This window comes from Marmota monax, unplaced genomic scaffold, assembly GCF_021218885.2.
Source record: "Marmota monax isolate L192 unplaced genomic scaffold, Marmota_monax_Labrador192_F-V1.1 WCK01_AAM20220418_F8-fsc00101, whole genome shotgun sequence".
In the NCBI taxonomy this organism is placed as follows: Eukaryota; Metazoa; Chordata; class Mammalia; order Rodentia; family Sciuridae; genus Marmota; species Marmota monax.
This window is the reverse complement of record NW_026692786.1, coordinates 179,335-206,203: the sequence shown is the minus strand read 5'-3', so window position 1 is coordinate 206,203 and position 26,869 is coordinate 179,335. Positions and strand designations below refer to the sequence as shown.

The 26,869-nt window shown below is 36.8% G+C and overlaps 1 long non-coding RNA gene across 4 annotated transcripts; it reads left to right on the top strand.

The window, feature by feature from the left end:
* Window positions 1-2,246: 2,246 nt before the first annotated feature.
* LOC124095027 (uncharacterized) lies at window positions 2,247-26,869 on the top strand. Of its 4 annotated transcripts, none has more exons than XR_009227080.1 (6): window positions 2,247-2,421; window positions 3,489-3,578; window positions 7,884-8,005; window positions 8,779-8,874; window positions 22,159-22,240; window positions 24,512-26,869. It is a non-coding gene; the product is annotated as an uncharacterized LOC124095027 (long non-coding RNA). The 4 variants fall into 4 exon arrangements; XR_009227079.1 differs by lacking the exon at window positions 22,159-22,240 and adding an exon at window positions 14,552-14,628; XR_009227081.1 differs by lacking the exon at window positions 22,159-22,240 and having other exon boundaries at window positions 2,247-2,462; window positions 24,512-26,868.

The following is a 26,869-nucleotide window of genomic DNA, read 5'->3' as shown; positions in this document are numbered from 1 at the left end:
TCACTACCCTTACATCTTGAAATGATGATGCTAATTTCTGCAATCCCTCCAGGATTGAAAGGATGATATTGCTTTTACTTTACTATTCTTCTAGATAAAGGCAGTTTCACATATCTTTCACTTGGCCTTTGCCCTATACTCCTGAGAATCAATGTGGGGATTCTGCCAGTTACCATGTATCTATTCTAATTATGCATTCTGGCATTGGGGAAATAACCACAAAATGGGTTTGGAGGCTCACTGTGCCCAATGAGACAGACCAGATCTTTTTTTTTTTTTTTTTAAATATTTATCTTTTAGTTTTAGTTGGACACAATACTTTTATTTATTTTTATGTGGTGCTGAGGATCAAACCCAGGTCCTCACACGTTCTAGGCGAGCACTCTACCGCTGAGCCACAACCCCAGCCCGACAGACCAGATCTTAAACTTTATTTATCACCTAACCTCCATGAGCTCCTACTCTGGCTGGTAGACCACAGTAATGTTTTGGGTCTCCTGGAATTAGTGCCAATTCAGAGCCAGTGTCCAGTAATCCCTAAAAAGTCTTATTATTAAAGGTATGTGTGTGTGGTTCTGGAGATGAACTAGGGCTTACCAGTTAGCTACATTCCCTGCCCTTACTTTCTGTTTTATAATTCAAATTAGGCTTTTGTTCACTTGACCCAGAATTTTTGCACTTACAAATGGAGTAAGACTTTAGTAGATGTTCCATATACTTAATTTCCACCAAAGAGTAACAACCATACTCCCAATTACTCTGTAACTGAGATTTAACTCGAAATCTTTCATGGTCTGTTTGCATTCTTCACCACAATAAATTTTTGTTCCATATTTTAAAAATGTTTTAAATTTAAATTATATTTCAAATTTCCCTCCAAAATCCAATGCTTCAGGAAGCTTTACTTTTTTCCCCTGCCCCTGTGGTTATGGGGATTGAAAACAGGACCTTGTACATGCTAGGCAAGGGCTCTGCCACTGAGTTACATTCCTAGCACCCTATTATCTTTTAGCAGTAAAGAAAGTGAGGCCCATAGTATGTACCAACCCATCCTCAATCTCAAAACACTCATTGCAATCTCTTAAAAGCTGTTACATCCAGATAGTCTCACTGTCTTTCATCCAGACTTTAACTCATAGAAGAAACATTCAAACACATCCAGTAACACCAACATTCACATGATGGCCCACTCAATCATAATCATTTAAAACACATTAATCTCAAGGCCATAACAGTTTAATCACCTGCCCTATCACTGTTATACAATTTATCTAAATAATTGGGTACATTCACAAACCACTTCACATACCTCCTATTTCACTCAAGTATCCTCTCCCTGTGACAGTCTCAAGTGCAAATCATGTCACAATTCATAACAAAGATTCAGAGAGAAAAGCACAATCACTTGTTCTCAAACATAAGTAACATTTCCTCACTAAGTCTGTCGTGAGATTTCAGAAAGGTTGTCTTTCCCATGGATTTGCCCTTCCTGCCTTTCTCAGTTCCTAACACACAAAAAGCACCTCACACTGCTCCCACTCTCAAATCTAAAGCTCAGGACAAGATCTCCCTGCCTCAGAGATGGGTGATTTATCCATCTCAGTTCCTCCTGGTCCCAACCTGTTCCCTCTTTCCCCAGGGTCCGAATTCCTCTTACACACGCAGCAGCTAAACCCATCCATTAGTCATACGTAGACCAGTTACAAAGTCATTATGTTAGTGGCACACTCCGCACAGAAATGATTTTAAATGGCCTCTCACATTCAAGCCACGTCCCAGGGTAACAACTCACAACCACGGTACGAGTGGCGAGCACGCCGCATGAACCCACGCAGGCAGACAGCACGGCCACTCTCAAATCGTTACAATCCCGGGCACAACACCCCGAGTCGGGGTCGCGTCCACCCTCTCAGTCTCACCTTCCGGCACGCGCATGTGCGGACCCAGAATAGGACACATCCCCCCTCCGTAACCTCACAAAAAGACCGTGTCCCTCCGCACCAGCCAACAATTCTTTTAAGCCACTGCACAAGTCCACTTTGAGTGGGTATAGTTAGCCACGGTGCCAGTTCCTAAACCCGTCCTCGGAAGACACAGAAAGTCCGGAATCTAGACACCAACCGCCGGCGTTGGCGACACGCCAGCCCTGAGTGAACCTGCGCATGCGCAGCCCCAAGTCTGCGCTCTCCGGATCTCTGCCTAGAACTCAGTTTCCCAGAAGACTCCACTGCCCAAATGTACTTCCGGTAGGAGCTTGGTGGAGTGGTCTGGATTCGGTGGGCCTTTGGGGACTGGTCCGGGAGTCAGGCGTGGGCGTGAGGCCTTTCCTAGAATCTGAATCCCAACTTGGGCGGGAGCGCACCCTGAGGATGCCGGAAGTGAGGAATTCTGGCTGCTCGGCATCCTGGAAGAGAAGTGTCTGTAGGTTTAGGACCCTGAGTGCAGGAACAGCCCTAGCAGGGGTGGGTTGTGTTGAGAGCACTTAGGGAGTCTTGGGTTTGTCCTTGGCCTCTGTGTGTGGCTATTTTCTCTGACAACATTGAGGGCGTGATTGTACTTTTGTGACAGTATGATTGTGTGTGACCATTTGTGTAAGTGGAGTTTGTATGACTGTGACCATGATTGTGGGTGCTGTTTGTGTCCCTTTACTTACATGTAGTAAAAGTACGTTAGACGTGGTCTCAGGGATACATTCAAGTAGTCAACGCACACAGCACAAAAGCCTAAATCATGTTGTCCACCCCACATTTATTTATCATATAGCTTCAGAAAAAGTAACTTGTGTAATATGTTTATGTGCTTTTTTAAGTTATTATTCAAAGATTATACCACAACCCCATTGTTTTGAAATTCTTTATTACAAAATACTTGGAGGGGACTGGAGGGCCTAGCTCAGTGGTAGAGTGCTTGCCTAGCAGATCTTTTGGTATCGAAAGACAAACTTAAGATTTTCCAGGGTGCTTCCTGGTGTGTTTTTTCTTTCATTCTTATAGTGCATCAAACTAAAGACTCAAGGATTACTTTGCTCTGGAAATTTTTGTTCTGTTTATTTCTTGTTTTCCACCTGTGTTTTAGTCTCTTTTAAAAATGCTTGTTATTGGGTCTTTTGGGTCTATTTCCTTGATCTTTTCTCTTTATAAAAATGTCTTGCCTTTTTATTTTTTCTTCTTAATACAGTGAGAATGTGCTAGTTCAGTGCTCAATTTTGAGCAGCTGGGTGAAGACCATTTCATTTTAGTGTTAGGAGACTAGTTTGGCCTAACTAAATCCCTCTGCTAAAGAGACCAGGTTGTTTTTCTTGAGTCCAATCTACTGTGGTTGTGTCCCCCTCATAGTTTTTAGTAAAGAGTAAAGATAGGATTTGTCCAAATTTCTTCTAACCATTTTAAGAATGTGTTTATGGAGTAGGGATACTTGAAGGGGGAATAAAATTATCATTTTGGGACCTCAGAGGCTTAATCTCCTGTCTTTTCTATCCTGTCATCCAGCAACACATTCTTTGGACTGAATTTCTTCTACAGTGGAACCAAGAAGAGGATTAATTAATACATTCAATTCTAAAATAAACCATGGCCAATGTAAGTTTACTACTTCAAGTTTCTAATTGAAGTAATTTTTTTCTTATAAGACACATGAATATTTGCATTCTTCGTCCTGATATTATTACTGTACTCAGAATTATACAGTAACTTACTAGTGAATAAGTGATGGTACCAAAAGTTCATGCCCTTCCTTTTTTGCTCCTTTCCTCTCCAACCAGTTTTCATACACTCATTGAATAAATCATTCCTTGTGTTTCATATGTTCGGTCTTCTACCGGGAATAAGGTGAGAATAGAAAATAGTATTCTTTTGAGGAAATTGTTGAGAATTGAGTGATTAATTGAGCATAGAATGTAAATTTAGTAAGAAGTAGAAGAAGAAATATGAGCTGGGTATGTGAAATGGGAAGATGATCAGAGAGAAGATCACTTGATATTTTGGAGATATTGTGGTTATTGATAACAATAGGGTCTAGAGTAGTAATGACGAGTGATTGAAGTAGAGTAGGAGGCAAGATTATGGAAGTAGAAGTATTTTGGGGTTGAGGAGGCCATCATGTTAGAAAGATTCTGTATGTGGATATTTGAAATTACTGAAAATTAAGATTAGTAGTATTGGTAGTAATGACAGTAAGCCAAAAGCTAAAATTCCTGAGTGGGGGGTGCCAGGTGTGGTGGCACAAGCCTGTAGTCCTGCTGCTTGGAAGACTGAGGTGAGAGAATTGTTTGAGCCCATCAGTTTAAGACCATCCTGGGCATCATAACAAAATCATGTCTCAAAAGCAAGAAAAAAAATAATTAAAAATAAAATTCCTGAGGAGCAAAAGCCTGAATGTCAACAAATCACTGTAACAGAATAAGATAATAAGATAATATAATCTGAAGAATTGATGACATTAGATTTTAGAGGTGTCTGACACCAGCAATGAATAACAAGGAAGATAATGGTATAACGTTTGTGGGAGGAGAAAAAAAAGCCACAACTTGAGATGTCCTCAGGGGAAGTAGAGTTCACAGGGAAAGAACAGATAATATGTCACTCTACTGGGAAATCTATACTTTTTCAAATTTGGGGTTTCCCAGTTAGATATTGTGGGAACTTGTTTTCTGTGACCTCACTGGATGGAAAGACTTTTTGTTTTGTGAGGTTTTAGAATTAGATGGAGACATGATTGATGTTTGCATAGAAAGAATAAATATCTTGCCAAAAGAAAGGTGAATACTTAATTACAAACTCCAGTTTTAGACAAACAGGATATATTAATCTCAGATTATATCCGTGAATCTGGAACATTCTATATCAATATTCTCTAACTTAGAGACAGAATATAGAGGACAGGGAGAGGTGGTAGTTGATGACAGTTACTACTCCACCATTGTAACTGGTATAGTTACAAATGAATATGTATAGCTGCTGTGGTGGTGCATGACTGTAATTCCAGCATCTCAAAAGCTGAGCAAGGAGAATCACAAGTTCAAGGCCAGCCAGGGGAATTTAGTGAACTGTCTCAAAATAAAAAGGGTGGGGATGTATCTCAAGGGTAAAGCAGCCCTGGGTCCTATCCCCTGGAAAAATTAAAAACAAAAATCTTTTATATGTGCCTTAAAAAAGACTTTATAGAGTTGAACATGATGGTGGTAATCCCATTGACTCACATGGTAATCCCCATGACTCAGGAGGCTGAGGCAAGAGTATCACAACAATTTAGCAAGCCCTAGCAATTTAGGGAGACTCTGTCTCAAAATAAAAATAAAAAGGGATTGGGATGTGGCCCAGTGGGTAAGAATCTCTGGGCTGAAGCCCCAGTACTGAAAAGAAAAAGCTTTAAAGACTTTGCCCATTCAGAGTTTCAAGTTTAAGAGAATGATGAAATCTCTTAATTAGAAGATCAAATGTTTTACCATCAGTTTTTAAAAAATCAGTTACTATTGCTGCATTAACAAAGCAGCCGGATGGGAGCAAATCTTTACCCCTCAAATATCAGATAGAGGACTAATCTCTAGGGTATATAAAGAACTCAAAAAGCTAAGCACCAAAATAAACAACCCAATCAATAAATGACCAGGGACCTGAACACACATTTCTCAGAAGATGATAAACAATCAATTAACATATATATGAAAAAATATTCAACATCTCTAGCAATTAGAGAAATACAAACCAAAACTACTCTAAGATTTCATCTCACTCCAGTCAGAATGGCAGCTATTATGAAGACAAACAACAATAAGTGTTGGCAAGGATGTGGGGGGAAAAGCACACTCATACGCTGCTGTGGGACTGCAAATGGTGCAGCCAATATGGAAAGCAGTATGGAAATTTCAGGGAAAATTGGGAATGGAACCACCATTTGACCCAGCTATCCCTCTCCTCGGTCTACACCCAAAGGACTTAGAAACAGCATACTACCGGGACACAGCCACATCAATGTTTATAGCAACACAATTCACAATAGCTAAACTGTGGAACCAACCCAGATGCCCTTCAGTAGATGAATGGATTTTAAAAATGTGGCATATATACACAATGGAATATTACTCAGCAATAAAAGAGAATAAAATCATGGCATTTGCAGGTAAATGGATGGAGTTAGAGAAGATAATGCTAAGTGAAGTTAGCCAATCCTAAAAAAAACAATGCCGAATGTTTTCTCTGACATAAAGAGGCTGATTCATAGTGGGGTAGGTAGGGGGTGCATGGGAGGAATAGATGATAGGGCAGAGGGGTGGGAGGGGAAGGGAGGGGGCAGGGGGTTAGAAATGATGGTGGAACGTGATGGACATTATTATCCAAAGTACATGTATGAAGAAATGAATTGGTGTGATATACTTTGTATACAATCAGAGATATGAAAAATTGTATTCTATATGTGTAATAAGAATTGTAATGCATTCCACTGTCATATATAAATAAAAAATTAATTTAAAAAACAAAGCAGTCCCAAATTTAATATATGAAAACCACAAGTTATAGTTTGGCTAGACATCTATAGTCTGGGCAGGGCTTGGTAGGGATTGCTTGTCTCTGTTCTTGTGGTATCAGCTGAGGTAGCTTGATTGGGAGCTGAATTGACCCACTTTCAAGATGACTTCTTTACATGGCTTGCAAGCTGTTTCTGGCTGTTGCTTTGATGGCTTTAGTTCCTTTCTCTATGAGTTATTCCATAGGCTGCTTACGCTTCCTAGAAACCTAGTAGCTGGATTTCAAGAACAAGCATTCCAAGAAAGTAAGGCAGAAATATGAGCCATTTTTGAGATCTAACCTCAGAAGTCATGTAGTTCTTTTGCCATACTTTATAGTTAAATCACAAATGTCCTCTCAGCCTAAGAGAAGGGAGCAATGATCTCCACACCATTTGGGAGGGAACAAATTCAGGTTGCATTGAAGAAGAGCATAATGGTGAGAGATACAACTGTGTCCATCTTTGGGAAGTATAGCCTGCATCAGATGTTTACTAAAGCAATTGTGTGAAGAGTAAAAGTGTCTATGACATAATAGTCATAGTGATGAAGGAATATCTTCAAGCTTATTTTTTTCCCCTAAGATGGAGATTTTTGTAAAACATTCTGGGAAAAATAAAATTTTTTTTCTTTTTTGTGCTGGAGATTGAAACAGGGGCACTTTACCCAATCCCAACCACTCCCGCCCCCTTTTTTTATTTTGAGAGAAGGTCTCACCAACTTGCTGAGACAGCCTCAAACTTAAGATCCTCCCATCTCAACGGCCCCCCCCCCCCCCCCGTTGCTGGGATTAGAGATATGCACCACTGTACCTCGCAGTTTTCAGCTATTTAATTGGGAACCTCTATGTATTCTTAATTTCTAGATGATTAACAAGAGTTTCCCACAGCATGCAAGAAAATGTATCTGCAGAAACTGAATTGTTTAAGAACATATAGGGTGCTGGGGCTGTAGCTCAGTGGTAGGGAACTTGCCTAGCCTATGTAAGGCCCTGGATTCAATCCTCAGCACCACATAAAAATAAATAAATAGATGCCGGGGATGTGGCTCAATGGTAGAACGCTTGCCTTGCATGTGTGAGGCACTGAGTTTGACCCTCAGCATCATATATAAATACATAAAGTTACTGTGCTCATATACAACTAAAATTTTTTAAACAAACAAATAAATAAAGGTATTGTATCCATCTGCTACAACAACAATAACAAAGAAATATAAGCATTCTGCTTTAGTCACACTAAATTCCTTTTTGATCAATTTCAAAGACTTAATTTATACACTGTTTTTCCTTTCCTCCAATGCCTTCTTTTAGTACCTATCTTTGCTTTTTAAAAATGTTTCTTATAATATCATAAAATAGTACTGTGATGTATTACTTTAGGGGTTGGTGTTGTTCAGAGATGTGAGACGTCTCTCAAGAAGAATGGGAATGCCTGAATCCTGCACAGAGGAATTTGTACAAAGATGTGATGTTGGAGTACTAGAGCAACTTGGTTTCACTTGGTAAAGTTACCTAACAGATAAGAATGTCTCTATCAACACATTGAGAATAATTTCTTAGAATATCTGCTCTCTCCCCTGTGAATTTTAGGGATAGCTTTCAGTTAACTAGATAAAAATTTCCTTTGGGTAGAAATGAACACAATTAGATTCCCTATTAGCACAATCAATTTCCCTATCCTCACTTGTTCTGGTCCTTTCTTATAGTAATTTTTTTCCTTGATGACTAATGGATAGAATTAAAATGCTGCATTGCTAAAGCATAACATTGTTAAAGAAGCCAGGCTTTGTCTTTTATTTTCACTGTGCTATACCTGCCAGTGCACAGCATAGAACACTAACCACATGGATCCCAAATGTGAAGCTGTTTGGCTTTTCCAATTAATGTAGTGGTAGGCTGGGTCAGTAAAAGTCATTTACTATTTATAGCTCAAATGGACACTATCTTATTTTCTATAACAAATGCACTTTCTTTTACATAATTTGCCTTTGGAAGTTACATTCTAAGAACTTCACATTTAATGTTAAAAAATCTGAAAAAAATATATCAGGAAACTTTTTTCTCATAGCAAAATAAGAAGACAAAAAGGTTATATAAATTTTAGTATTTCTTTGTTTTGTTTCTTATAATCTTGAACTTAACTGAATGTGACATAATTTATCCTTTAATTTTTCTTCTACAGACCTGTGATTTATTTTTATGTAAATCAACTCTGAGTCACTGTGTTTGGGTATTATCATTTCCATCTGATTTCAATTTCTTTTCTTATAACTAGGACTTTCTGTTTCTAAGCCAGCTGTGATTGCCTCATTAGAGCAAGGGAAGGAACCCTGGATGGTTGTGAGGGAAGTGACAGGAAGAAAATATTCAGGTGAGTAAGCCATTATCAGGAAGCTATTGCAGAATGTTGGAAACTGGTCAGAATATTGAGTTTGCAAGGTTATTAACAAAAATAAGTAAGCGGGGCTGGGAATGTGGCTCAAGCGGTAGAGCGCTCGCCTGGCATGCATGCGGTCCGGGTTCAGTCCTCAGCACCACATACAAACAAAGATGTTGTGTCCGCCGAAAACTAAAAAAAATAAATAAATATTAAAATTCTCTCTCTCTCTCTCTCAAAAAAAAAAAAAAAGAAAAGAAAAGAAAAATAAGTAAGCAAATAATTACAGAAAACCTGTTTCAAAAACCTGTTACAAAGCCACAGAAATGAAACAGGATGCTACTGGAGTGAAGAGAGACATATAGACCATTGGAATAAAGCACCCAGCCCAGAAATAAACCCTTGTATATATAGTAAAATGGTTTAGTCATGGGTGTCAAGACTGTTCAATGAGGAAAGACACACTTTAACAAACAATGTTGGGAAAACTGGAAATCCACATGTAGGGGAATAAAATTCAAACAGATATAAAAATTAACTCAAAATGGATCAAAGAACTAAATGTGAGAGCTAAAATGATAAAAACTCTTAGAGGAAAATATTATGGAAAAGATTCATGACATTGGATTTGGTAATGATTAATTGGCTATGATACCAAAACATAGGCAGCAAAACCAAAAAGAGACAAATGGGAATCCATCAAATCAAACATTTCTTTTCATCAAATGACACAATCAGGAGTAGAGCTGTAGCTCAGTGGTAGAGCTCTTGCCTAGCAGGTGTGAGGCATTAGGTTTCATCCACAGTACCACATAAAATAATCAATAAATAAAATATAGGCATTGTGTAAAAAAATCTTAAAAAATAACACACAATCAACAGGATTTTATTATTATTTTTTGTGTGTGGGTATTTTACTGGAGTTGAACCCAAGGTCTCTTGCATGCTAGGCAAGTGCTTTATCACTAAGGTAAAGCCCTTTCTCTCTTTCTTTTTTATGTTTTTAAATACTGGGGATTGAACCAGTAAGCTTCATGCACAGCCATTTTTATTTTAATTTTGAGATAGTATCACACAAAGTTTCCTAAGCTGACCTTGAACTTGTTGTCCTCCTGCCTTGACCTCCCTTGTAGCTGACCCAGTCTTCTACCCACCTTTTTAAATTTTATTTTGAGACAGGGTTATATTGCCTGGGCTATCCTCAGACTTGCAGTTTTCCTGCCTAATGTTTATTATTATTTTTTAAAAGATTCATATAAATTGCTTTGGTAGGTGATGGAATAACATTTTTAATGTGTCATGAAGACATTTTCAATCTAGTAGGGGATCAAGAGTATAAGAAAAAATGTTTCAGTAGAACACTTAGGAAAGAATTAGGATTGTTTAGAAGTTGGGAGAGTTAAATAAAATATGACTACTTTGAGGAGGTAGAGATGGCAGAGTTGATTGGGATGGAAAGTGGTCAGCAAGGAATTTTTGGGTTTCTGTGTGCCAACATGGAATATTTATGGTTCTGGAGGCCAAGAGCACATCATTATACAGGTCAAAGATCTTTAATGATGTCTACAACTCATTACATTGCTTAGAAACTGTGAAAGAATACATTTGTGTTGTTGTAAGCCATCCAATTTGAAGTATTTTGTTGTAGAAGCCATGAAATACTAATAGAAGGAAATCATAGAAAAAAGGATACATATTTTTCTATGTGTTTTAATTTAAAGATGTCATTCCTTTACCAAGGAAATCTTGTTGCCTGACTAGACTTTCCCTTTGGCTTGGGTATAGAGATTGATTGATTTTATTTTTATCTTTTTTTGAAGTGCTGAGTTTAAGCCCAGGGCCTTGGTAAGTACTCTACCGCTAAGCTGTTATCTCCAGCCCTGGTATAGTGATTTTTCAAAAAAAAATTTTTTTTTAAATGGAGGCTCATAGGAGGTTACAAAGAAATGTACAGAAAGTCCTACAGTCTCCCCTAGTATAAATACCTTACACAACTATAGTACAATATCATACCAAAAATTTGACATTGCTACAATCCATAGAAATTATTCAGATTTCTTGAGTTATACACGCCCTTGTTTATGTGTGTGTATAAATAACTATATGTAGTTTTATCACATGTAGCCTTGCATCTCCACCACAATAGTCAACATATTCAACAGACCAGTCACCACAAGACTCCCTGTGTTATCTCTTTATAGCTGCACATATTTCTTTTTCGTTTTCTCTAACCCTTGGTAGCCACTATGCACTTATCCATCTTTATAATTACATTGTTTCATGAATTCAAATTAAAACCAAAAATGAGATACCTATAAGAATGGTTAAAATGTAAAATGAAAAATATAATATCAAATGCTGGCTAGGATTCAGAGAAAATGGATAGCTCGTGCATGATGATGTAAAAATGAATGTAAAATGGTATGTATGACCATTGTGGAAAATAGTTGGGCATTTCTTTTCAAAACTGAAAATAGATTTACCATACCACCCACAATTTAATTCTTGAACATTTATTGTAGACAAATTAAGACTTATTTTCATGTACTAATATATACATGAATGTAAGAAATATAAACATATGTGTGTACATATGTGTGTACATGTGCGTGCGCACATGTGTATGTATATGAAATAGGAAAAAAAGCCAATTGAATTTCCTTAGTGGTAAATGGTATTGAATGTCTTTTCATGTATTTGTTGTCTGTATATCCTATTAAGTAAATTGTCTCTTGCTCATTTTTTAATTTGATTGTTTTTTACTGTTAAGTTTCAATGTTCTTTGCGTATTCTTTCTTTTTTTGAGCCAGAGTCTAATTTGCCCAGTTGACCTTGAACTTTCTATCTTCTGCCTCAGCCTCCTGAGTAGCTAGGATTAGAGGCCTTTGCCACTATGCATTCTTTGTGTATTCTAGAAGGCCTTTGTTGGACTTTTTTCCCCAAGTCTATAATTTTTCTTTTCATCCTTCCTTGCCCCACTCCCTATACTGGAGTCTTTTATCATTATGATATAAATTATAGATTTTTCATTTTTGTTTTTAATGCCCTTTATGAGATGAAGGAAATTTCCCTCCTCTCCTATTGCCCCAAGAGTTTTTATCATGAATGGGTTTTGATGTAATCAAGTTATTTTTCTTCTTTGTCATATTGATTTGATGTATTACATCAATTGATAAATCATAATATATTACGTAGTATAATATATGTAGTATATTATATGATAAAACAGTATTTTTTATTGTTGTTGGGTTGGATTCATAAAATTAATTGAGGATTTTTTATTTATGTTCATGAAAGATATTGGCCTGTAGTTTCTTTTTTTGTTCTGACTTAGCCCAGTTTTTGTATCAGAGTAATTACTGACCTTGTTAGGTGAGTTGGGAAGTATTCCCTTTTCTTTTATTTTCTAGAAGAAATTATTTAAAACATATGAGTGGCAAAATAAATTTTCCATTGAAATCATCTGGACCTGGAGATTTCTTTGGGGGACTTTGTGTGTGTACATGCGTGTATGTGTGTGTATATGTGGGTATTTTACTGGGAATGTAACCCAGGGGCACTCTACCACTGAGCTGTACCCCTAGCCCTTTTTTATGTTGAGTCAGGCTCTGGCTGAGTTGCCTGGCTGTCCTCAAACTTGTGATCCTCCTGACTCAGGCTCCCAAGTTATTGGGATTACAGGTGTGTGCTCCAGTGCCAAGCTATTTCAGGGGCATTTTTTTTAGTTGTAGTTGGACACAATACCTTTATTTTTATGTGGTCCTGAGGATCAAACCCAGGACCTTGAACATGCTAGGCAAGCACTCTTCCGCTGAGCCACAACCCCAGCACCTTTCAGGGGTATTTTGAATTACAAATTCAATTTCTTTAGTAGTTGTTAGACTATTCAGATGATCTTTTTCATCTTGGCTGAGTTTTGATAGTTAATTGTTTCAAGGAATTAGTTCATTTCTTCTAAGTCATTGAAGTTATAAGTGTAAAGTTGTGTGTGTGTGGGGGGGTGTATGTATATATATATATATCCTGCCACATGCCACTTAATGAGGGGAATACAATGAGAAATGATACTTAGGCAACTTCATTGTTGTATGAAACTCATATAACTCATGTTTACAGAAACTAAGATAGCTTCACCATCACTGGGCAATATAATTTTATGGACCACCATCATATAGGCACTCTATCATTGACTGAAGCATATTTAGGTCATGTGTGGCTTTAAATAAAGGATGTCCTTATGATCCTTTAAATTTCTTTGCTATTTCCTCTTTGACCTGCAGATCATTTTTAAATTAATTAATTTTTAAATTGACAAATAAAAATTGTACACATTTATGGTGTACAACATATTTTCATATATGAATACATTGGGAAATGATTAAATCAAACTAATGTATGATGAGAGCCTTAAGTGATACCACAACATGGCAGAGAAGCAGAAGAGCAAGTAGGTGTGTGCCAAAGAAAGATGACTTCCTCCCATGAGATCTCTCCCAAGAACAACATTAATCCCTTCCTAGGGGCAGAGCCCCCATGACACAAACCCACCTCTTAAAAGTCCCACCCCTCTCAGCTCTTACCCTGGGGGGGCCAGATTTCAATGTGCATTTTGGAAGGGACAAACCATAGCAATGTGGTTTACAGGAAGCAAAGAGATTGACCACTTATATCTCACGTGGAAGAGTCATGTGGAATGAAGACTGGCACTGGAGCACTGATTATGGGATAGTGATTTTCACGGTGACCTAGGCTAAAAATATTTCAGTAGAGTTGAAATATTTATTGAAGTGAGTTATAAATGACTAACATATAGGCAGGGAAAGGAAGTTCTATTCCATAAGTGGTACTGAATCAGTGGGTATCTGTCTAGAAAAATAGTAATATTGATTCCTACCTCAAACCATCAAAAATCAAATCTGCATGTATTGTAGATGTAAATATGAAAGGTAAAAGAGTAAAACTTCTAGAAGAGAGTATGGATATATTTTCGTGACCTTTGGATTGAATTAGTTTAAAATGAAAAATTTCGACTCATTAAAACATAATGAATAAAAACAGAGTGAAAGTGCTAGCTTAGAATGGGAGAAGATATTTGCAATATATATGTTGGTAATATTCAGAACATATAAAGAATTCATACAAATCAGTAATAAAAAACAGAAACCACCCACAGGGCCATTAATTGATGAATTGATAAATGTGGCATATCCACCCAAGGTAATATTATTCAGCTATAAAAAAGAATGAATGCTACAACATAATTGAAACTTTAAAACATGTACAGTGAAACAGCAAGATCTAAAAGGTCATATATTATTTGATTTCATTTATATGAAATGTCCAGAATAGGAAAATCCATAGAGGCTTAAAAATTTTTGTGGTTGCCAGGATGGTGGAAAGAGGGAATGGGATGTGACTGTGTATATGATTTCTTTTTGGAGTGATAAAAATATTCTTGTATTTAGATAGTGATGATGTTGTACAATACTGAGATTTGACTAAGTTATTGAATTGTATGTGTGTGTGTGTGTGTGTGTGTGTGTGTGTGTGTATATATATATATATTTTTTTTTTTTTTCGTCTGTGTGTGAATGGAACTGGGGATTGAACCCAGGGGTGCTCTACCTCAGAGCTACTTCCCTAGACCAATTTTGTTTGTTTTCTGAGACAGGGTCTTAGTAAATTTCTGAGGCAGGCCTTGAACTTGAAATCTTCTTGCCTCAGCCTCCCAAGTCACTGGAATTACAGGTGAGTACCACCACCATACCTTATTGAAAGGCTAAAATGGTAAATTTTATGTTTTATGAATTTTACATAAATATCAATAATAATGGACAAATTTTATTAAAGAAAATGCCCATGCAGCCAATAAGCATATGAAAAAGTGCCTCATTTGCAGTTGTGGAAGTTGTAAATTAATTACAATTTAATATCATAACATAATTGCCATGACAGCCAATGGTAAAAAGATTGACAATAACAAGTGTTATTGAAGATGGATAGAACTGGACCTCTCTTAGCATCTGAAGGAATCTTTAATTAAAAAACAGTTGGATAGTATCAACTAAAGGCTAAAAAAATGTATATACTTACTATGATGCAGCAATTTCACTTTTGTGTGTATACCTACTAGAAGGAAATCCTAACTTCTATCCAAAGAAATGTATAAGAATATTCATGCACCACTAGTCATAATAACCAACTGGGAACAACCTGAATGTCCATGATTAGGAATAAGAAAAAATAAATTGTGTTAGAATATACAGTCATCAGTTTTTATTTTGAAGATACCTGAATACTCCCCCAAATTATTGAGGACTCTAGGAGCTCTTGTGTATATATATATCATATCTTTCAGTATTTACTATCTTAGAAATAAAATCTAGGAAAAAATTTACTTAGTTAAAAAATGGTATACAGAATATTAACATAAATATTTTATGACAATTATTTTTCCCAAAAAAAAGATATTTACTGAGAAAGTGACAGTATTTTGTTTTTATTTTTGCATATTTCCTTAATGCCTAGACTAAAAAAAGATAGCTGGACTGTCATCTCTGTCTGCATATACTGTTAAAATCCATTTTTAAAATTTGTTTTTTTTTTGGGGGGGGGGGAAGGGGACCTTTAATTAACCCAGGGGTGCTTTACTACTAAGCTGCATCCCCAGACGTTTTGGGTATCACTAAGTTGCTGAGGCTGACCTTGAACTTATGATCCTCCTGCCTCAGCCTCCCCAGTTGCTAGGATTATAGACGTGTGCCACTGATCTTGGCCTATCTTAGTTTTGAATGGATCTCTTACCTGTGTTACCCATTTTATAATACTGTGCTTTAGTCACTTGGAAAATATTGCTTCAATTAATTATTCAGATATTCCTACACTGTCAGAACCCCCTAACAATCTGTAGTTCCTGTTACAGCAGACATGCTAAAGACACACACACACACACACACACACATCCAATAGAAATGAGCCCCTCTTTATTTTTTCCATACTTCTTTTATACAGCAAAAAAGAATCACATCCTCTCGGCAGCTTAATCTTTTAAAGCATGGATAAACATTCTCAGAATAACTTTGTTCATGGTCACAGTGCTCCATACTTCTTATTATCTGACTTGTAGTTAGTTATTTCTTGGCAAGCATATCTATATCTATATCTATATCTATCTATCTATCTATCTATCTATCTATATAAAACTTGGCAAAACATTCTTTTATCTTCTTAAGACAGCAACAAGGACACAGTTCAAAGAGTTCATAGTTTCTCACAGAACCCCTTTGTTTTGCTAAGCACAGCAAAACTTAACACTTTGTGTGCATGAGCATACACTACACTAACACATTTTCTCTCAAATAACCAAAAATATGTTATTTTATAATAACCAGTAATGTTTGTTAATATGATCGGTGATCTCATCAGAAGAGTCTTTTTTAAGTATTGGGAAAATGTTAGACTCATAATAGCTGAAACAAACTTTCCAAAAGTCTAGTTTTTTTGTTTTTTGTTTTTTTGGTATTGGGAATTGAACTCTGGCCACTCAGCCACTGATCCACATCCCCAGCCCTATTTTGTATTTTATTTCGGGACAGGGTCTCACTGAGTTGCTAAGCACTTCATCATTGCTGAGGCTGGCTTTGAACTCTTGATCCTCCTGACTCAGCCTCCCGAGCTTCTGGGATTACAGGCATGGGCTACCACGCCTGGCTTCTTGTTGTTGTTGTTTTTGTAGATGGACACAATGACTATTTTTATTTATTTATTTTATGTGGTGCTGAGGATCAAACCCAGTGGCTCACACATGCTAAGCAAGCGCTCTACCACTGAGCTACAACCCCAGCCCCCTGCCAAAGTCTAGTTTTTAACTTGAAAGGTAGAATTGTATCATTGACAAATAGTTTTTCTTGAAGTGACAGATTTTTTTTTTTAGTTTTCTGAAATAATTATGGTGCCTAAATTACCATAGCCTGTTTGTTGTTCTCTCAAGTAAAAATTGAATTCCTTGAGAAATAAAGTAACTAGTTCAATTTGCAACTGAAATAATTTAGTTTATGCTTTTTCCTCAAAACCGTCAATGTACTTTTGTATACAGCAGCACCATGTTTCATCATATAAAATATACCAAACATGAACTGAAGGCCTGAGATATAACAAAACTAATCATATTTTCTGATCATCATGAGCATTCTTAAATGAATCTGTCATTTCCCCCAACAGATAATGGCAATGAAGAAGAGTGATAATGTACACTTTGGTGCCACTGCTTTGATTCAAGCTAAGGCACGAGCAGTTCTACTCATTATTACTTTTTGTATAGATATTAATAGGAATTTCCAGGATAAATCATGAGATTAAAAAAAAGTCATTTAAATCCCTACTATTCAGGAGGCTGAGGCAGGATTTTTTGAACCCAGGAGTTAAAGGCCAGTCTGGGCAACATAATGAGATTCCCATCTAAAAAAAGTTTTTTGCTTTGAATATTTTAGTACTACAACGATGTTTGTTATCAAGCATTTATATAAAGAATCTTCTTTTAATGATTAATTTGTACTCACGCTAGTCAGATACAAACAAAACACTAAGTCCAGCTACGTGGATGAATTTATTTGTAAGACAAAAGTACAATTCAGTCTTCCTGTTTGCAATCTAGTATTTCTGTTTACAGGTTAGTCTATAATTTGAGTTTATTAATTTGAAATTTGTACTTTTGTGATTTGTTTTACTGACATCTCATCCAGCAGGTATCACATGTACAAATGTCAAAAGACAAAATTACTGCAAATTGGTTATAGATCTAATTGGTTTATTTTAAAGTATTTTTTAGTTGTAGATGGACACAACACCTTTATCTATCTATCTATCTATCTATCTATCTATCTATCTATCTATTTATTTATTATGTTGTGCTGAGGATCAAACCCAGTGCCTCACACATGCTAGGCAAGTGCTCTACCACTGAGCCATAACTCCAGCCCCTCTATAAAATAGAATAAAAGCTCCTGTTGGGCAGCAGCAGAATTGTAAATTTTGTAACATGGGAACAAGGAAACAGAACAGTAGAAAAGAAAAAAACCTGAGAAAAGAAAAAAGTAACATTAAGTTACTTTTTTTGTAAGGTTAACCCTTAAAAATTTAACATCAGGTATTTCCTTATCTTATAAGCTAAAACTGGCTTGTTTAGGAATTTGATTATTCTCTTTCTCCTGACTTCTCAAGTCAGATTAAAAAAAATGCATTTTGACTTGGTGACATGAACTTTCATCTTGAGTAACTCCATTTTGGTTGGTCTGTTGAACTTATTGCAGGAACTCAGTCCCAACTAACAGCAGCCTACAAATTTTCTTTAAACACAAGTCTCTGAAAACTATTGTGTGCAATTTCTACTGTTTTTCTATAAGACGATTTCAGTGGAGTTTTTATTTCTAGTTTCAATAGTTATAGCAAAACAACTGTCTTTTAAAGAGCTCACTGTGGCTATTTTTTAAATATTAAAAATATTAAATTTCTTTTTCTTTACACTGATTGGTCCCTTATTCTTCCTGTTTTTATTTCCATGTGGCTACATGGAAACTGGGATTTCAAAATAATTTCTTGGACGGTAATAAAGCTACAGAGATAAAAGCATGTCTGAATAAATATGGTTTTTAAGAGCACAGAAGTGCTGAAAACAAAATGAATTAGTCTTTGAAAGTGTACGTTTAGACAGCATGGCACTGGTTAGCCACTGCAGGATGGTAGCGCAGCGGCTGGACAAGTAAGTATTAAGCAAGCTGCAGTCCCCATAGCTGCAGTCCCCATTGTGGGCCCACAGGAGCTGCAGCTGGACGACGTGAAGTGGATCAACTTGGAGGAGCTATACTGTGGCAGCAAGGCAGACATGCCTGATGAGGTTAATATCAATGAGTTATTAGAATTGGAGAATGAACAGGAAAGAAGCCAGAATATCCAGGGACTCCTGAAGCAAAAAATGCAGGAATCCTATACAAGATTCTGTTCAAGAGCTGCTGGCCAAGCTGTGGGGCCTCCACAAGCAGTCTGGCCTCTGCCATCTCAGACCCTCAGATGAGCCCCTCAGGACAGGTTCAGACTATACCCCATGACCCTTTCTCACCTCTGACTCCCGTGCTCTCTCCAATATTGCCCAGTTTGCCCAACTTGTATTTAATGGTTCTGTAACAATAACTCCATGTTCCTGTTTTTCCTCTCTGTGGTTACCTGGGCTTCTCTGTGGCTCCTACCCACAACCTCCCTCTCTCCTGTTGGGGTCTTGTGTCCCAGTACAGCTCCTGGCAACAGATGGAGGATTGCTCCTGTCCTGAGAACCTGAGAACAGCCATGGTAACAGAGGGGTACCTCAGGACTCATCCTGTGCTCACCAACCCCCCTTGCCTGGGCCCAGTCCCAGCCAGCAGGGTCCCTGTAGGCTGGAGGCGCCCAGGGATGCTGGGGGCAATGACAGCCTCGACTTCCGGGCCAGGGGAGGTACACATGACCCACTGTGGCCCATATCACCTCAACACAGGTGGTCAAAGAGCAAACGAGTCATTCATCCATGTCAAAAAAAAAAAAAGGACATATTTATTGGCTAAATTTACTACTTTAGAAACAAATAGAATATACAAATACATAATTATTCCATTAAATTTCCAAATATGACAATATCCTGCCGGGGTCCAGCCCTAGCGGGGTCCAGGGAATCCTGAAGGATGAGTGGCGTCGGTGAAAAGATGAACAGGAGTCGTTTCGTTGGAGCAATCTCCAGAGAGAGAGAGCTCTAATGCAGCTTTCTCTGGATCATCTTTTATTATAATTTTTCTCATCATTATAGATTCAGAATACATCATTGATTATACAGTTTCAAAACTTTGCCAAGACATAATGTTTCCTTAACCATAATTAGGGGTATAGAAAAGTGTAACATCAATTTACATTTTTCCAGGATGTGACTTTTTAGTTATCAATCATTAATAAAATGCGTCATTAATTCACATTTTTTTCAGATTTTCACAAAATGTACTATTTTCTTATTAACTAATGACAAACTATGTAACCAGACTCTAAGTCTCCTAACCTATCATTAACATTTAAGTTTTAAAGTACACCTGCACTTTTATTTCTAATCTAAAATTCCCATCTAAAAAAGTCCCTTTAAATCTTATACTTAAAATATCCTAAAGTTTATAAACCATTCTTAAAACATATCAGAAACCCATACAGCTAAAAACTCAAGAATTCTAAACCAAGAATCTAAATAGGATAATACTTCTAACATTATTCTAAAAATATGTCTTATAAAGCTACTTTAATTAATTCCTAAATTTATTCTCATAAAACTGGTTCAGCTGCTTTCTCAAAGAGTATCTTTGTTTCTCAGTCAAGGTACACTAGTTCTTATATCTTTATAATCTTTCTCAATAAAAAGTAAATTCTAAACATCAGTCCACTTTCCGCCAATATTAAATATGCTCATCATAAATCCCTATATGAAGTAAAAGAGGGTTTATAGAAATGAAAAGAATGTATCCTTATATGTCTTAACTTTCCTAAATGTATAACATAACTTTCCTTAATCAAGAATGAAACAACATACAGTGGGTTTTGTACAATGAGCATAATGATTAGGTTTTCTTAAAGGCCGGAAATATGGGCTTGGGTTCTAGTTGATATAATCAATGTGGTGCCTAAAATTCTCATGACCTTTCAGAAAATGATTGTCTATTATCAGTTTTGTCCTCAGTGTGCTGATATGGAAGAGCAGCTTTCTACTTTGTCCTTGATATGCTGAGGGGTAGTAGAACAGCTTTTAAGGCATGAACTACCTGTTATGTTCTAGCCATCTGAAATTTAATTTGGTTTGGCATTTAACATACTCATGCCTCCTGTGAGGAACATGAGCATGAAAATGAAAAGTCCCAATTACATAAAAAGGGGTCTCATGGTTTCGGTTTCCCACCAACCAGCATGGCTTTGCCAGCATTCATCCTCACTGTGACCTTGTCAAGGCAGTGGGAAAGTAGCTTTGCCAGTGAGAGGGGGATCACCTTCACCAATATCCCATATCCAGAAGTCTCAGAAACTTTCCAGTACTAGTCAAAGAATGAAAGAAATAGGCAACTAAAAGCTGGGCATTGTGGCATGCATCTGTAGTCCCAGCTACTTGAAGGCTGAGGCAGGAGGTTCTCTTGTACCTAGGAGTTTGAAGCCAGCCTGGACAACTTAGAAAGATTGTCTCTTAGAGAGAGAGAGAGAGAAGGAAGGAAAGAAAGGCAAAATGTGTTCTGTTATTAGTATGATGATAGCTTTGACTCTAAGACCGTAAGAGTCTCAGATTCACTCATGAGTTGCTAGAGCATGCTTTACTGTTCCTATACAGTAATGAAAATTAATAAGTCACTGCTGTGTGTAACATTATGGATGAACCCTACAAACACAGTATTTGATAAAAGAAGATGAGGGAAAAATTACAAACTGTATGATTCTTTTTATTGGAAATTCAGAAACAGACAAAAAATCAGTGTAAGTATAAGAATACAGGAAATTGTTTACCTTGAGTGAATAACAAGCCAACTCTGAGAGGCCCTAAGCAACTCAGTGAGACCCTGTCTCTTATAAAATACAAACAGGGGCTAGGGATGTGCCTCAGTGATTAAGCACCCCTGGGTTCAATCCCTGGTACCAAAAAAAGTATTGAAATTCTGTAACAAGGGGCTGGGGCTGGGGCTTAGTGGCAGAGTGCCGCGTCGCACATGTGAGGCACTGGGTTCAATCCTCAACACCACATATAAATAAACAAAATAAAGATATAAGAAAAAATATCAACGTTAAAACAAAAGAAAAAAGGAAGAAAAAGAAAAAGAAGTTATGTAACAAGGGCTGGGCTGTACCTTAGTGGTAGCCTAGCCATGTTAGGCAATGGTTCTGATCCTCTGCACAACGTAAAAACAAATAAAACAAATAAATCTATTGTATCCATTTACAACTAAAATTATCTAAAATAAATAAATAAATACATCTTTTAAAAAATTCTGTGACATTCTTAACTATCCTTTGAAAATGGGACATCCCAAAATTACTTGTGTCTAACAAATAGAATGCAGCTGAAGTGATACTTTGTGACTTCAAAGGCTAAGTCATAAAGGTAGTCAGCTTGTGCCTGGCATATGTTCACACCCTCCCTCCTGTATCTCTCCACATGTTTTGGAGGCTTGAGCTGCCATGTAAGAGGGTCTCAACAGACTTAGCTCTTCTAATCCCCAGCTTCTCATACTTTTCAAGCTAAGAACCAGACATGTGAGTGAGGAAGCTGTTGAAATGATTTGGCCTGACCACTATCTGACTACCACTGAAGAAACTCCAAGTAAGGAATGGCTGACTGAGCTCAAATCTGAAAGATAAGTTATTGGTACTGGTTTAATCCACTAAATTATAGTGGATTGTGTGTGTGTGTAAAATAAGATTGTGTGTATGTGTATAAAATATCTGTTATTAAATACTCCTGTGTGTGTGTGTGTGTGTGTGTGTGTATAAAATATCTACCAAATACTCCAGTAGATGTAGGGGTGAGGAAAATTATGGGACGTGTTAAGGAGTTATTGCAAATTTAAGGGTTTTAAATTATTACAGTTCTCAACAGTTTATTATCTTTGACTTGTTTTGCATTTCCCCCCCCTCAATCCTACTTCTTTAAATATATACTCAGCACGGGCTGGGGTTGTGGCTCAATGGTAGAGCACTTGCCTAGCACACATGAGGCACTGGATTTGATCCCTGTCACCACATTTAAAAAAAATAAAGTCAAGTCATTGTGTCCATCTGCACCTAATATATATATATTATATATATATATATATATACACACACACACACACACACACACACATACTCAGCAGTTGGCTATTGAATACTTATTAGTTATATCTTGATTTTCTATCCTTAAACAAGTGCATGAAGAGGGAACCTACAGAATGAAAGAAAAATTTTGCCACCTGCACCTCACATAGAGCATTAATCTCCAGGATCTATAAAGAACACAAAAACTTAACCCCCCCAAAATAAAAATAAAACAAATAATCCAAAAAATTGGCAAAGCAGCTGAACAGGTACTTCAAGAAGAATTACAAATGGTCAACAAATATATGAAAAAATTTTCATCTCTAGCAATTAGAGAAACGCAAATTAACTGAGATTCCATCTCACTCCAGTCAGAATGGCAATTATCAAGAATGTAAGTAACAATGTTGGCAAGGATGTGGAGAAAAAGGTATGCTCATACATTGCTAGTGGGACTATAAATTACTGTGAACACTCTGGAAAGCAGTGTGAAAATTCCTCAGAAAACTTAGAATGGAACCACCGTTTAACCCAGTTATCCTACTCCTCAGTATATAAGCAAGGACTTAAAATCAGCATACCACAGTAATGCAGCCACATCAATGTTTATAGCACCTCAATCCAAAATAGCTAAGCGATGTGCCCTTCAACAGATGAATGGATAAAGAAAATGTGATATATATACACAATGGAATATTATTCATTCATTAAAAAAAGAATGCTATATGACTTTCATCAATATATGGATGAAACTAGAGATTATCATACTAAGTGAAATAAATTAATCCCCAAATACCAAAGGTCGAATGATCTCTCTGAGATGCAGATGCTAACACACAACAATGGGGCAGGGCACAGGGAGAATAGTTCAATGGACTAGACAAAGGAGAATGAAGGGAAGGGAGGAGAGATTGGAATAGGAAAGACAATAGAATGAATCAGACATAACTTTCCTATGTTCACATTTGAATACATCATGTACAACCACAAGAATAAGATCCTAATAGGAATAAGTTATACTCCATGTAGGTATAAAATGTCAAAATACTTTCTACTGTCATGTATATTTAAAAAGAACAAATTTAAAAATTGAAGAGGGAGAATTAGCAATTAGGGCTTGGGTCATCTGGATCTGAGGAGAAGTTCTCAGAAGTTACTATATAATACATCTGGATTTCTTTAGGGAGAACCCAGTTACATGGCACACCAAGGTGCAAAAGAGTTTGAGAAATGCAGGTTTATAATGAGGAGATTTGTTCTCAACTATGTAAACATGAGTTCATTGATATTTTCAAAAAGGGAAGAACAGAAATTTGGGAACAACTTGCAGTTGCCACATAGACTTTGGGTTAGTGGGGAATATTAAACATACTATTGTGGATTCTCATTCAGTTAATCTCATACTATGATCAACATTCTTAGATTTTGATTTGGTTGGTCTAGAATGTTTCCTAAATATAACATAATTACATTCAGTGATTGATTTCAAAGCAGATCAAAATTTTAGGACTATTGCTGGGTACAGTGATGCATGCCATAATCCCAGTGACTCTGCAGGCAGGAGGATTGGGAGTTTAAAGCCAGCCTCAGCAACTTAGGCCCTAAGAATTTAGCAAGACTCTGTCTCAAAAAATAAAAAGGGCTGGGATTATAGCTCAGTGGTTGAGCACCCCTGATTCAATCCCTAGTACCAAAAAGCATTTTTTCAGCACTATTGAATTTATTACTCCCTTAATTAACTTAGTATATTTCTCTTGTATACAAAACTAGGAAATAAAATATATTTCTTTTCTTTCAGACTTGGCATCAAAAGCTGACCCCAAGAAGTTATCTCCAAAAAGGGACATTTATGAAATAGAATCATCCCCATGGGCTATTGTGGAAAATTTTATTCCTGAGGGATCCATTTTCAGGGATATTTGGGAATGCAAATGTCATTTTGAGCAAAAGGAGTGTTATTTCAGGCAATTTATGATGTACCATGAAAACGTGCCCATTTTTATTCAACATACTTTACTTACTCAAAATGGAAAGAAAATCTCTGAATGTGAAAAATGTAGAAAAAACTTCTATTATCATTTATTCTTTTGTCAACACAAAAATCATTCTAAAGAACTTTCTGAATGTAAAGAGTACACAGAAATTATTAATACCCCGTTCCTTATTAAACAACAGATAATTCAATATGGTAACCAATGCAATGGATGTAAGAAATGCTGGAAGACCTTTATTCATTGTTCACAACTTAAAAAACATTTGAGAATTAATAATGGTGAAAAACGCTATGAATGTAGAGAATGTGGAAAGGCTTTTAATTATGGCTCAGAACTAATGTTACATCAGAGAATTCACATTGGTGAGAAACCCTATGAATGTTAGGAATGTAGGAAGGCCTTTAGACAGAGATCACAACTGACTCAACATCAGAGACTTCATACTGGTGAGAAACCCTATGAATGTGAGCAATGTGAGAAAGCTTTTATTTGTGGCTTTCAACTTACTGAACATCTGCAATTCCATACTGGTGAGAATCCTTATGAATATAAAGAGTGTGGAAAGACTTTTAGGCATCGCTCACACCTTACCATACATCAAAGAATTCTTATGGGTGAGAAATCCTATGAATGCACGGAATGTGGGAAAGCCTTTAGCTATTACTCAAGCTACTCTCACCATCAGAAGATTAATTCTGGTCAGAAGCCTTATGAATATAGTGAATGTGGAAAGGCCTTTCATAATTGGCTTAAAACTTAACCTACATCAGAGAATTCATACTGGTGAGAAACCCTATGAGTGTAAGGAATGTGGGAAGACTTTTAGACAGTATTCACACCTCAAAAGACATTAACAAATTCATACTCATGAGAAACCCCATGAATGTATGATATGTGGTAAAACCTTTAGACTTCATTCACACCTTATTCAACATCAGAGAATTCACACTGGTGAAAAACCCTATGAATGTAAGGAATGTGGAAAGACCTTTAGCTATCACTCCAGCTTCTTGCATCATCAGAGAATGCATTCTGGAAAGAAACCTTATGAATGTGTCAAGGTCTTTAATCATGGCTTACAACTCAATCTACATCAGATACTTCATACTGGTGAGATACCAGTAAAGTTTCCTCTCCTCCCTCCACATCCAAGTTTCACTTCATAAAATTATTTTTGGAGAAAATACACCTTTTCCTCTCTAATTTCCATATAAGAGAAAATGTACGACCCTTGACCATCTGAAATGGGCATATTCCCTAAACTAATGTTCTTAAGTTCCATCCATTTTCCTGCAAATGATGTAATTAAAGTTTTCTTCATGGCTGAACATAACTCCCTTATGATATATACCATATTTTCTTTATCCAGTAAGCCATTGAAAGATTCCTAAGCTGGATCCATAGTTTGGCTATTGTACATTATGCTGCTATAAATATGGGTATGCATGTATCCTATAGTATGATAACTTTAATTCTTTAGGATAAATACAAGTTCTATTCCTAGTATTTTGAGGAGCTTCCACATTGATTTCCATAGTAGTTGTATTATCATCCCACAAGAGCTTCCTTTTTCTCCATATATCCTCTCCAGCATTTTTTTTTTTTTTTTGGTACTGGGGACCAAACCCAGAGGTGTTTTACCAGTGAGCCACATGCCCAAGCTTTTTTATTTTTTATTTGGAGGCATGGTCTTGCTAAGTTGCTTAGGACAGCCTGGAATTTGTGATCCTCCTGCCTCAACTTCCTGAATTGCTGGGATTACAAGTGTGTGTCACTGCACCTGGCCATTGTTTGTATTCTTGTTGGCTGCCATTCTGACTGGAGTGAGGTGAAATCACAGCGTAGTTTTGATTTTCATTTCCCTGATTGCTAACAGTGTTGAATCATTTTTCATATATTTGTTGGCCATTTTTATTTCTCCTTTTGAGAAGTTCTGTTCATTTATTAATTGGATTATTTGTTGGTATTAAGTATTTTTGTGTTCTTTATATATTCTGGATATCCTCTGTCAGAAAAGTAACTAGCAAAGATTTTCTCCAATTTTGTAGGCTCTCTCTTCACATTCTTTTTTTAAAAAAAATTTTTTTAGGGCTGGGGATGTGGCTCAAGCAGTAGCGCGCTCACCTGGCATGCATGTGGCCCGGGTTCAATCCTCAGCACCA